The sequence below is a fragment of the Corvus kubaryi genome, unplaced genomic scaffold (genome assembly GCF_017639235.1).
Source record: "Corvus kubaryi isolate FWS band 111438036 unplaced genomic scaffold, C.kubaryi_AGA036_p1.0 split1-37296, whole genome shotgun sequence".
Lineage (NCBI taxonomy): Eukaryota > Metazoa > Chordata > Aves > Passeriformes > Corvidae > Corvus > Corvus kubaryi.
The window spans coordinates 8,085,593-8,099,023 of record NW_024582075.1 but is presented as its reverse complement, the minus strand read 5'-3'; the positions used below and the strand labels follow the sequence as shown (position 1 = coordinate 8,099,023).

Genomic DNA, 13,431 nt, shown 5'->3' with positions numbered 1-13,431 from the left:
TTGTAGAGCTGGTGAAACATGTAGCAGCCATTCTGCAAATGAGGTTTATGGAAGCTGCTACTGTAGGTAAAGAATACTGAATAAATAGCGTGATATCTCTCCCTTTAGTTTAATTCTGTCGGAGATGAAAATTAAGTCATAAAAGATACATGATAAAGGAAAAAGAGAAAGAAATAAAGGAGTGTGTAACCAGCAAAGTAAAATCCTTGCACAAGATGCTCAACATAAAGCATGGGTACAAACCACTTGGAAGTGGCATATGATCTTCTGAAGAGATGGATGTTTCTTTTTTCTTTGTGGCAAAAGATTTGTGGGTTTCTGGACTAAATTAGTAGAAATTGGTTCAAATTTAATAGTACAAAATCCAAGTCTAGGCATATAGATTACAGGCATTTGTGCGTAGGCAGAGGAGACTGAGAGTAGGAAGCAGGTGAGGAAGAAGACCTCACTGACATAGCTCTGAAAAATGCAAGTGTAACATCAGATGTGCTAGGAAATAGGAGTATCAATAAATCCATCCAGGGCGTTGGTGAAAGTACCTGTAATGTACTCTGAATGTACTCTGTAATATCTCGGTATATTATGTATCTCTGAGGAGGAGTAAACCAAACTGCAGAAAATGGGGATTAAGTTAGTCAGGGAAATAGACAAGACAGGAAACAGGGCTGAGGAAGCTGGACAGTTTAGTGATGCATTCACCTATGTAAAGTGGGGACCCAGCAGGGCTAGAATTGTTCTTTACAAATAACTGTGTATGTCAATACCAGGGGAGAGAAAAACTGCTTAAGTTAAAATTCCAAAAGATAAGCACTTTTATTTCCATCATGCATGAGCACTTTTACAGAAAAAATTAAAAGTTTTTAATTATCAAAGCAACAAGCTTTCAAGTCAGGAGAAACGGTTTGAAATCATAGAACTATTTTAGGCATGACTTGTTTGCTTTTAAAACAATGCATGATGCAAGCGGTGGTAATATCTGGAGGCTTGACTGACCAGCCTTTGAGTCAAAAATCATTATGTCACCCACTGCTCCCATTTAGAAGGTTGTTGGCTTGTGGCATTTTTTTCCCTGAAATGCTTTTCAGATTCCTGGCCATTGAGATGTTATTTTATTTTGCCTGCACTTTGCCCCCACCTCCCTGCCATGAGTTTCCTTTGCAACTGTATTCTCTTTTTTTCTTAAAGTTTTAGGCCATGGGAGTACACATTAATGTCATACATATATATATATATATATATATATATATACACATATATGTATACCTAAATAAATGCCACCTTTTACACGATTTTCCTGTGCAAAATCTGATATCTTTTCATGCATTACACTGTGGTTTCAACAACATTATTAAAATATGAATTGTGGTGCTGCAGCAAAATTAACTAGTATAATACCACGAAGATACCATTTCAAGGAAAAACAGTCATGTCTGTAAGCTGCATCATGGCTTTCTTATGTAAGTTGCAAATATGTCTTGGGTTTATTCTGACTTTATTTTCTGGCTGTAGAGAACAATGTCTGAATCCACAATATCCTGCAGTTTAGGGACAAGAACTTTTACCAATGTTCAGGAACATTTACCAGTGTTGACTATCCAAATGTAATTTTCTATCTATGAGTGCCTGCTGACGAACAGATAGCGAGTAGCCAAATGAAACCTTACTAATTTGCAGGGGGCAGTTTCTATTCTTCAGGTGTCTTCTCTTCACAAAAACCGATCAGCTACATGATGTTCTCTCTTTTGGCTGCATTAGTGATGCAGATGGGAAAAAAAAATGAGTCAACAAGCAAAGCTCAGAAATTTTTTTTATTAGATGGTAGTACTAATCACAGAGTCTGGCGGATGTATTGGCATTTTGTGGCTTAAGTGTAACTAACAGTCTTTCCTTGTGAGCATCTAGTATTTGAGAAATTCAGACCCAAACACCATTTCACCTTAAACTGAACCAGAGAGGTTTTACATAGGAGTTTTAGCTTCAGAGCAGCACAGGAAAGCTAATACTTTGCAGAAAGGTATCAAAAAGAAATTTTTCAAGTGTCCATCAAAATGCCCTCCAGACTGCTAGGGAGTTGATGACTGGATTGTCACTACAAGCAGTTATATCCTTAAAATCCAGCAGATTAAAGAAGTGGCCAAGTCTCAGAGACTAGATATTCCCGCATGAAACATAATACAGCATGAAATTGAGAGAAAGGAGATCCTACACTTTTAACCAACAGTTCCCTGACAATGAGGCTGAGTGTAAGCAGATGTTGTTGCTGCATAAACAACCAAGCCCTTTGTCCCTATAGGCCTTAAGAGCTTAGCTTCTAATGGAAAGGTGGATGGCCTTGATTTACACAGTTCAGCAATAAGGCTGGAAATACCTTTTTATAGCCCTAAAGATAACTATCTTCTTAACACCAGGCATTTTGGGAGCACTTTATAACTCTTAAAGAGGAAAATTTACTGCATAACAATGAAAACAAAGCAAATGCTTAAGGCATTTTGCTAACCAAGTTTTCCATCCTTATCAGAGGTAAGGTCTTGAGAGCCAACTTTTGAGTTTAAAGTGAAAGCTCCAGACCTCAAAGCAAGTTGTTTGAAGCACTGTGAACTGCAGAGGTCAGTAGGTGAAATTCTAAGTACTTTGGAATCCCTTTCTTTCTTAACATTTTCTCTCTCTTTGCACCTTGGTTCAGGTTTTTCTGGTGATATACAAAGGCCAGATGGCCCTACCATGGGCTATCATGGCTTCCATGTATTTGTTAACATCTGAGGTGCACACCTGTCCAGGCAAGGTTTTTGAGGTCCAAATCCTGGCTGGGAGGCAGAGTGAAGCAAGGCATGCAGGTAGGATTCAGCTTCTGGTGAACCGTCACAGAAATGCAGTACACCAACTGCACTTCAGCTTTGCATCCCGATCCACATCTGCTTAGGGATGTCGCTACCTGTGGCAGAGGAGTTGGAACAAGATGATCTTTAAGTTCCATACCAATCCCACACCAGGAATTACTCCCTTTATTGTCAAAGCTCATGGAAAATCTTACAAAGCTAATGGGAATGCTGGGTTCTGGCTGAACAATCCTCTACACAGGCAAAGGAAGCCATTTTGTCCATTTTGTACCTTGTGCATTTTATACACTGGGCAGGCAATGCAGTTGCACCTTCACCTTTCTCTCTGGAGCACACATTGGCTGCTATTTGTTTGTCATGACATTGCATATTTAGACTCCAAACCATAAGTTTGAATAAAGAGAGCTACTTCCTTTTCCTAACAAATGCAGCTTGTTTAAAAAACAAACCATAAAGGCAATATAAACAGAATGGCGGAAAATTTTCTTAGCAAAACTGCAATACTGTCATGATAATCTTTCTGAATGCCGTGACTGATTCCAAGACTTGTTTCCCTGTGATTTGCTGATGATAAATGCATAATTCTGACCAGAATACAGAGTGCAAATCGTTGCAGTAATGCACTGATAAAATATTATGCAAAGGACAAATAAAGAACCAAAGAACTGGTAACTGCAGACAAAGTCACTCTTTCTGTGATATTTATTACTGCAGATTTTAGAAATACATTTTATAGGTTTAAGCATTGAACACTTGGGTTTTGAATGTGACAGAAATGCACATTTCTGATCAGAACACAGAGTGTCAAATTATTGGGCAAAAACACTGTTACAATGATATATATTTGCAAATAGCAAATAACTGGTAGCTGCAGATGAAATCAGTATTGTGATATTTATTATTGCATATATTAAAAATATAGTTTTTTTCATTTTAATTGTTATACATTTTCTCTTTCTTATCTGACAGGATAAATAATATTTACCTGGTAATAAATGAAAAGGATTTTTTTTTAAGGAAAGAAATTGCAAGAATGTGCTTAATTCATAGGTTCTTGCATGTGTCATTGCAAAATTAGTATGAAATAACGAAGTTTAAATAAAAGAAGTTGTGATGCTATTATAAGAAAAATGGGTTTTAAATGATGATTTGTGATTTCAGTTTTCACACTCTCTACCTTACATTGCTTTTTTAATTATAGAAAATTTCCAGTACTGGATTAAATAATGCTCTTAACTTAATATGTTTGCCAATTTAAAGAAGTCATGTATAAATGGTGAAGATGCAAATTCTGAGTCATCTGAGTCATTCATATTCATTCATATTCATTCATATTCATTCATATTTCACTGCCATTTGTCATAAAGAAATGCATTCATTGTTTATTTTAAATCCTTTTTACAACGTTTTCAGACAAAAAGAAGTCAAATCGCATATAACACCAGATCAACAAAAGCAAAGGTCAATGTTCATAATGCTGGTTTTTAAAGGTGGTAGGTCAATGTGCAAAACTGCCAGATTTTTGAAAATAAAGAAACACATTTTGAGGAAACTGCAAAAGAGAGGTCTTGTTTTAAAGCATTTATTTTAAAAGACAAATACCTCCATAACAACCAGCCCTTGATGTCTCTGGCACAAGAGACCTGCAAAAGTCATTAAGGCTGTCCCACTGAAGCTCCTATAGTTGCTTCGCTTTAGGGTGGGAGTAAGCATGCTTAAAATTAAATTACTTTAAAATAAAGTTAGAGGACTAAACAATATCCTGCTTTTGACTCAGCAGGGTTTCCCGTGAGAAAAGAAAGTGGGCAAAGACAGCTTAAAAAGACAGACAAACATATGTACCCCTAGGTGGAAGGTACAAATTAAATTAGCTTGCCACAAAAGGGAGATGTTTTCTCCTTCTGTTCAGATGTCATGGTAGTGAGGAAACATCGTCTGGGGCCAAGCAAAATGGCACAAATGCATTCATCTAAGCTACCATTCATCCTGTTCCAAGGACTAAACAGAGCACATAAAAGAACAACACTTCTGAAGCACTTCCTAGTTACCAAATGGAGACTTGCAGAGGAACATGGGAGAGGAAGGTGGGGATATTTCCAGCATGGATTTCACTGTTGAGGTGGGAATGACAGAGGATTTCAGAGACCTGATGAGGCTGGATATGAAATGCCATTGCGACAATCTGGTTGCGTCTCTGCCTTGAGGGGAAGCATCACACTGTGCTTGGTGTGGTACATTGAAAGGTGCACCACAAAACCTTTCCTCTCTGTCTCTAAAGCTGGAAAACAATAGAAGCACTTCCTGAGAGTCAAGTATATCTTCTATTGTGCTTCATTAACATGCATAGTTTTGGCACTCAGTAAGGTTCAGCTGGTATGCTTTCCAGTACCTCATTCTTTATTTATATGAGACCGGGAAGTGTGACCTACAGAGCCAGTTGGCTGTCATGAATTGGAATCTTCATTAAGCCTTGTGAATTATGCATTGACTACTTATAAAACCAAGATCCAGGGCTGATCCAGCAAGGACTCTTAACTGCTTCCCATTAGATTGAAAGATCCTCAGATTGGTAAAAAACATGTGTGCTATACACTGCAGAAATCACTGTGCCAGTAATCCAGGGAAGTGCTTGGGGATTTTGTGCCTCATGCTCAACAAAGTCAGCCTAATCTTTGTTTTTGTATTTATTTGAAGAGTTTTAGAGTTTAATTTCTGCTCTTGAAAGTCACATTTGCACTATGTTTGTCTAGGTTTTGAGCTTTCCTTCCAATCATTCAGCAGCCTGTACAACAAATTGGTTTTTTGTCAGGCTTAGAGGTCTGTATCTGGCAAGAAACCTCTTTATATAGATATCAAGTTTTTGTAGACAATTCAGTATTAAGAAAGATCTCTTAAGAATATAGATATTCACAAAAAGAAAGCTCTTGCTTGACTGCAAGGTCATTTTTTATTTTATTGGATCAGATTAAACATCATACAAAGGCTAGATTTCATTTTCAACCATTGCTTCTGGGTTTTGTATGTGCATTAAGGTTATATTTGTCTTAGTGCTTTTGAAAGAAAGTTGAATACAAAGATTTTATTCTCTAAAGCTGGTAGTTAGGATTTTAAATGTATTTTGAAAGCACAAATTATATATTTTCCTTAAACACTACTGTTTACCTAGAGAAGACTTAGAGGCGTATGGTTAAAATTTTTTTTAAAAAAATTCTGGGAAATTTGGCATGTCAAGATTAATGAAGGATTTTATTAGTCTTGGTGACTTTAATGATATCAGCAGGTCTCAGCACAGAAAAGTTGTCTTACCACCTTATGACATTTTAGCTTGAGACTTGTAGTTGCAGTATGATATATCCCAGCCAAAACTGTAAAAAAAATCTAAAACAAAATAAAAAATCAAACAAAAAAAACCCAAAAGTTCTTTTGAAAAGTCATTTTTCCATTTGCCAGGACAGGTTATGCACCAGATGTAAGTGATAGTCTCTGCTGAACATACCTGCCAAAGCAAGTAGCAACTCTATGAGAAGCAGCTGGGAGAAGTAAAGCTCTTCTTGCACAGTATGAATTCACTGCATTGTTTGTGATAAGTTCTGTGGCCTGGCCTGAAAGTGGATAGTCTGATCTATGAAAAGGTCATGGGTGAGCCCTGTGTAAAATGGTATTGTTTACAGTTTTTTTAGTGAAGAGATTAGCTGTCATTTATTTCCACATACCTTAACAAGAGCTTTGAAGGTTCCCAGCAAGAGCATGTTCTTTTCTCTTTCTCAGCCTGTCACATACTTGTCAGATTCAATAAAATTCCTTACCTGAATTATGCAAATCAGGTTTTGTTTTGTCCAGCACCCATCATTGTTCATCTCCACTACAGCTGAAACTTCTAGCAGCCCTCTTGCTTATACTGCCTGATTTCAACACTCCTTAGGTCAAGACCTTTCAACCTCAGAGCTTGACTTATGCCACAACCATTTGACAAATCATCCAGGCCTTCACAAAAGCTGGTTGAGCCCAAAGTGACTGCTCTCTAGACACCACTGTTTCACTGTTTTGACATTTCCTTCTCACTTTTCCCCTCAGTAATCAGACAAAGGAAGAAAAAGACATTTGTGTCCAAGGGATGCTTTCATTTAGGGCTGTGATAAATGGCTACTCTTTCCAACAAGCTATGGTTCCACTGTAGGAGGAAGTTTCTTCGCAAGGACAACTACCCACTTACAGCTTTGGGGGGCAAGAGGGTGTGTGAGACACACATCTTCCACTGTAAAACCTGCACAGTGCATCTATTGATCTTATATAACTTTTCATCCAGGCAATGTAAAAGAGTTAAGCAAGTTATCCAGACTCTCTATTCATAAGTTAGCATGCACAGGACACTTGCATGTTTGATGTTTTTAGTATAGCCGATGGAATAGCAGACCAAGCTGAACTAAAATGTGCATGGTAGAAATGAAGAAAAAAGCATACTACTTACATTTATTTAAGGGTTGTGGGGTTTGTAGGATGGACAGAAAGGACGGGAACTTTTAATACCAACTCTTACACAGATTCTTCTTTTTCTTTGGTCAATTTGTTTCTCAGCTTTAGACTGAATGGCTTCAGTCTCACCATTCATGACCTGCAAAATATAAGTATGATATTTACCGATTCTTTAAAGTGTTTGGGAATCTCCGAGTGAGGAGTTCTGCATGAAGTCAAGACACTATTAGAAACAGCACCAATTATAGCATCATTCTTCAACTAGGCGTCTCCAATTTAAAGCACTGCTTAATTCAGAAGAGCTCATTTTCATCAATGCTCGTTAATCCCTTCTGCCCATTATTTTTCATGTATTTATATCAAAATAGCATTACTTTATTGGACTAACAATGATTTGATATATTAGTAGAGCATGAAAACTTCGAAAGTATTTTTAAGGTGTTCAGATCAACATCTTTTAATTGCAGAAGTTAGTATGGTTAAAACAAAAATGCTATTGTAATGTCAAATATTGCTTAATAGAAAGAACTTATGTCAACCATGTTTTTATAAGCTTCTTTCAGATTATTGTGTTAATGCTTATTGTTCCATTGGAAAGAATGACTGCCAAACGTGAAAAAATTGAAACGGCATGTGATTAGTTGCTAAAGCTGAAGTGAGGAATCAGTGTATCAGAATTTATGGTATTGTTAATCTGTCTCTCCTGTTCATGTATTAATCAGAGCATTACCAAATCCCATTACCAAATCATTCAAATTTTTATGATCTGATACTACAGTACGATTAATAAACCAACAAAGTTACCCTCAAAGTTCTATGGATGATATATGACCCTTTTGTCCAAGGCTTGTAATTAAGACCACAACAAACACTAGAATCTTCTGTATACTTAATTTTGTGTGGCACAGGGTTAGTGTGCTTTTTTATTGCCAACCCAGGACACTAATTGTTCCTCAAGAAACAAGAGAGCTGGAGTGTTTTCCTTAGAATCATAAAGTCATAGAATGTATGAATTGAAAGGAATCCATCAGGATCATCAAGTCCAACTGCTGACCCTGTGTAGGACACACCAAAAATTACACCATGTGCCCAAGAGCATTGTCCAGATACATCTGGAGCTCTGATAATAGCATAGGTTATATGTATTTGCAGTGTATTTTCTCTGAAGTATGAACAAAGTGGGGAAAACACTTGTACCTAGAAATGTTGGCTTTCAAATCAGAAGTCCCCCTTCTCATTTCCACTGTGCATCACGTAAAGAAATCCATAATATAATTATTTTGGAAGAAACCCTACTATTAACTAAAAAAATGCCATTAATTTGACATGATTTTTTGTCTCTGAAAAAGGAAAGACTCTTTTAAGTTTCCTGTGCTAACGTGCTGGACTGGAGAGACTTATGTACGTGAAATAACACAGCCCCAGGGCTGGTAGCAACACACATTCCAGCTCACACTTCCTTTCCAATACATGCAAATGTATTCAGTAGAGGGGTGGGATAGGGTGGGAAACCATGGAAACCTGTCTTGGAAACCATTAACTAGTACAGCATTATTGAAACAGTTAACCAGGCTAAACCAACCATTGCAATCTAACAATGCTGAAAAGCAGCACAGCCACATCCACACTCCTTTCTCAGAAAAAGTGCCACACTGTTATTAGGATCTTGACTTGCCTTCACCTACTGAGCTCAGTCAGGTGCAAACTGATACCTTCCTAGTAGTTTCTATGAAATACCACAGTTCATATTTTCAGGAGATGTTCACTATGTGTCTTCTTTTAGCTTTCTTGAATCTTCAGGATCTTGGTTTGTGGGACTTAGCGATACTTTAACTTTTTCTTTGTTTCCAACTCATATCTTGAATGTATTCATTGCCAGTTTTAAGGTCTTAAATGTCCATTTGCAAATATGTTTTGTGGCTTTCATTAAGAACAAATCATGCACTGGTCCTAAGGTAGTGTAAGAAACACTAAAATAAAATCCCCGTCAGAGACTGTCCCAACAAAAAAAAAGACTGAGTATTTTGACTGCTGTCAAAATTAGAGAATTATAGAATTTCTATTGCTAAATGTGTACATACTTGTGTAATGAGCATGATACATTCTACAACAGGGAGTCAGCACTGGTGGATGAGGGAAGAGCAATTGCTGTCCTCTGCCTGGACTTGTGCAAAGCACTTACCCTGTCCTGCATTACATCTTTATCTCTAAAATGGTGAGGGATAGATTTGATGGATAGATCACTCGAAGTGTGAGTGGCTGTATGGTATCACTTAAAAGGAGCTTGACAGTCTTGAGAGCTGGGCCTGTGTAAATCTTATGAAGTTCAACAAGGGCAAGTGCAAGGTCCTACATATGGGTCAAGGAAATCCCAAGCACAAATGCAGGTTGGATGTAGAATGGATTAAAAGCTGTTCTGAGAAGAAGGTCTTGGGAGTGTTGCTGGATGAGAACCTCAACACAACCTAGCAATGTGATGTTGCAGCCAAGAAGAAACTGTGTCCAAGTCCATATCAAAATCAACATGGCCAGAAGGGTGAGGAAGGTAATTCTCCCTCTAATCTGCTCTTGTAAATCCCAACCTTGAGTACTGTGTGCAGCTCTGGGACCCCCGACATAAGAAGGAAGTAGATCGCTGGAGTCCAGAGGAGGCCATGAAGACAATCAGAGGGCTGGACTATTTCTACTCTGAAGACAGACTGAGAGACCTGGGACCCTGGAGAGCCCTTAAAGCAGCTTTCAATACCTAAAGGGGGCTGTAGGAGAGCTGGAGAGGGACTTTCAACAAAGGATCTTAGAGATATCTAATTCCACCCTCTCTGCCAGTGAGAGGAGGGCAGAGACACCTTTCACTTGATCAGGCTGCTCAGAGCCCCACTTAACCCGGCTTCCAGGGTTAGGGCAGCTACCATCCCTCTGGGCAACCTGTTCCGTTGCCTCACCATTTTCATTGTAAAAAAGTTATCCTAATATTTAATCTAAACATAATCTCTTTCATCTTGAAACCATTCCCTCTTGTTCTGTCACTACACTGTCATTGTAAATAGTCTCTCTCCATCTGTTGTACAGGCTTCATTCAGGTATTGCAAGGCCACAATAGGTACCCTGAAGCCTCTTTTCCAGGATGAACAAGGCTTATTCTCTTAGACTTTTCTCTTAGGAGAAGTGCTCCATCCCTCTAATCGTCTTGGTGGCCTCCTCTGGACTCCCTCTTGGAGAGATGTTGATATCCTTCCTATTCTGGGTATGCCAGAGCAGGATATAGTACCTGAGTGAGGTCTCTCGAGAGTGGATTAAAGTGTTAGAATCCCCTTCCTTGACCTGCAGGCCATGCTACTCTGGACGCAGCCCAGGACACATTTGGCTTTCTGGGCTGCAAAGGCACGTGGCTGGCTCATGTCCAGCCTCCACCCACCAGCATCCCCAAGTCCTTCTGGGTGGGGCTGCTCACAATCTGTTCGTCCTCCAGCCGGTGTTGATATCTGGAGTTGCCCTAACCCAGGCGCAGCACCTTGCCCTTGGTCTTATTAATCTTTGTGAATAATAAATTCTCATGGGCCACTTCTTAAGCTTGTCCAGGTCCCTCTGGATGGCATCCCATCTTTCAGGAGTGTCAACTGCACCTCTCAGATTGGCATCATCTGCAAATTTGAAGAGGGTGCATTCAATCCCTGTGTTGATGTCATTAATGAAGATGTTAAATAGCACTGGTCCCAGCATGGAGTCCTGAGGGACACCACTTGTCACTGATGTTCATTGGGACTCTAAGATGTTAATCACTACCTCTTGGATGTGACCATCCAACAGATTTCTTATCTAATATACCACCCATTGAATCCATCTCTCTTCAGTTTAGACAGAACAATGTTTTGACCACCTGTGTCAAAGACTTAACAGGAATCCAGATAAATACAATCTGTAGCTCTTCCTTTGTCTACTGATGTAGTCACTCCATGCAAGACAACAATAACATGAAATCATAGGCCAATGCTGCTTGTATAAAAGCAATAAAACCATTTAAGACATGTTAGCTGTATCTATTAGCAAGTATTAAAAAATATTTAATTTTTTAATTAAAAAAATAATCACACTATGTGAAAACAGGTTCACCTCTTTTTCAGACAAAATACTAGTAGAAAAGGAATTTTTAGGCATGTTTTCTTTACAAATTCCTTGTGTACACATTTTTAAATTTTAACGAAGACTGAATATTATTGTCAATTGTATAATTGAATATTTTTGCCTCAGGATTTTAGTAAATCATAGAAAAGACGTTTATATTCTTTATGTGTTCATAACAATTTTCTTCACTTCTAAACACAAGGTCCAACTCTGCAAGTACCTGTTTCTACACACATGCCTCAATTACCAACAGCAATAGCAATAGTTCTTGGCACCAAAAACCTGTTCCTGTTTTAACCTTGTTTTAATAGAATTAATAGAAATGCTTCAGCCTAGAGAAGCTGGGCACATTACACACTTTGCCTTTCTTTGTTGTTTCAGGAAAAGTTTTCTGTGCCTACCCAAAGTAGGTATTTTTCTGCTTGTCATGGTGGAAGGTCCTCACCTTATCTTACTCTGCCAAATTCAGTGACTATGGCTCTGCAGAAGACATGGTGAGATCTAGTTTTCCCTGTCCTGATGAGACAGGAGGTATTACTGATGAAGGTATGTTAATGATTGAGAGATTAAGACTCAAATGTATCATACATACAGATAAAAACAGAAGACAGAGAATTGGCATCTTACCATCTAATATATGACTTTGAGTCTGTTTCCAGACCTTTGCATCCAATAGGTGAAGCTGCTGTCCCCATGTCATCTCTGGTCCTGCTTGGCTGAGTACGTGTGCAGAACTTGCATTTGAATGAGTTCCTGCAGACAGCTTAAAAAGACTTGTTTAAGAGATTGAGAGGTTCTTTTCTAAGCAACATGCGACATCACCCACAACTACATCTAGTTCAAAATTCAGCTACAAGACAAGAAAGTGAAGACATGCTTTCACTCCAAGTTCTTCAAAATCACAAATAAAAATACCAGTTCTGCAGCTATTATTTTCACTGAACTGTTGTAACTGTTTTATTGTACTATCTCTTTCAACATCCTTGCTTCAATAGCCATACTTATATGGACTCACACATTGAAATTTTGGATCAAACTAATGAGTGAAAGCTTGACATTGTCATTGTAAAGAACAGCATAACACAACAAACTCCTAAAGATGCATAAAAATGTCTTAATTCCTTTCGTTTCAACTGTGTAGATGTCTTGGTTTTGAAAGACAGGTGTCTGCTAAGGAAGGCAGAAGCCTCCCTTGAAGTGGCAGATATAACCCCTTTCCCTCCGAGTTATTATAATTTTGAAATCTAAGGGTCTTTAGGCAAAGATGTGGGAAATAGGAATAACAGTTCTTTACTATTACATATATAACCAGTCAAACAAAACAACAATAACTCTGGCAGTAACAGCAAACAGAACCACAAACCCAGTGCCAGCCTTCTCGGCTGTCAGGCCCTTTCCCCTCGGGTGCAGTTCCGCTCGCAGCCGGCAGGGGCGCTGGCGGCTCCCGGTGAGCAGGGCAGGTGCGATGGTTCCCCCGCGGCTGCAGGGGGCGCTCCGGAGCGAGCTCGGGGAGCACGCGGCCCTGGTGGCCTGGGATCCCGGGGAAGGGATGGAACAAAGGCTTCGCAAACCCCAGACGGCTGGCCCCAGTGTCCGGCTGGAGCTTCAGGAACAGTAGGCTGGAACGGCAGGCTGGAACAGCAGGCTGGAGCAGCAGGGATGAGCACAAATCCCAGGTGGCAGACGCGATGTATCCAAGCGGGGAACCCCCCGGAGGTCCAGGCAGGGCAGGTTGAGCATGGCTACAACACAGCGAAGGCTTGAATCAGCGATGAGGCAGGGCGGCCACAGCCCGGCCTCCAGTGGGACAGGGAAGGTGGGCCGGGGGTCCTGGGATCTTTCTCCACAGAAAGAAAAATGGCCGAAAAGAACCAGCAGCTTCTCCATCCGAGAACACCGAGAGCGAACTGACCCCACACCCAGGTGAAACAAAGAAGTAGCCAGGCCCACCCCACCCTCAATGGGCAGCTCTTCTGTCTTCCTTAAGTACAGCCATTTG

The 13,431-nt window shown here is 39.5% G+C and overlaps 1 long non-coding RNA gene across 1 annotated transcript; it reads right to left on the bottom strand.

Moving 5' to 3' along the window:
• Positions 1-1,794: 1,794 nt before the first annotated feature.
• On the bottom strand, positions 1,795-12,629 carry LOC121657434. Its single transcript, XR_006013628.1, has 3 exons — positions 12,060-12,629; positions 7,306-7,449; positions 1,795-2,932 (listed from the first exon to the last, which is right to left on the bottom strand). It is a non-coding gene; the product is annotated as an uncharacterized LOC121657434 (long non-coding RNA).
• Between the last annotated feature and the right edge of the window lie 802 nt (positions 12,630-13,431).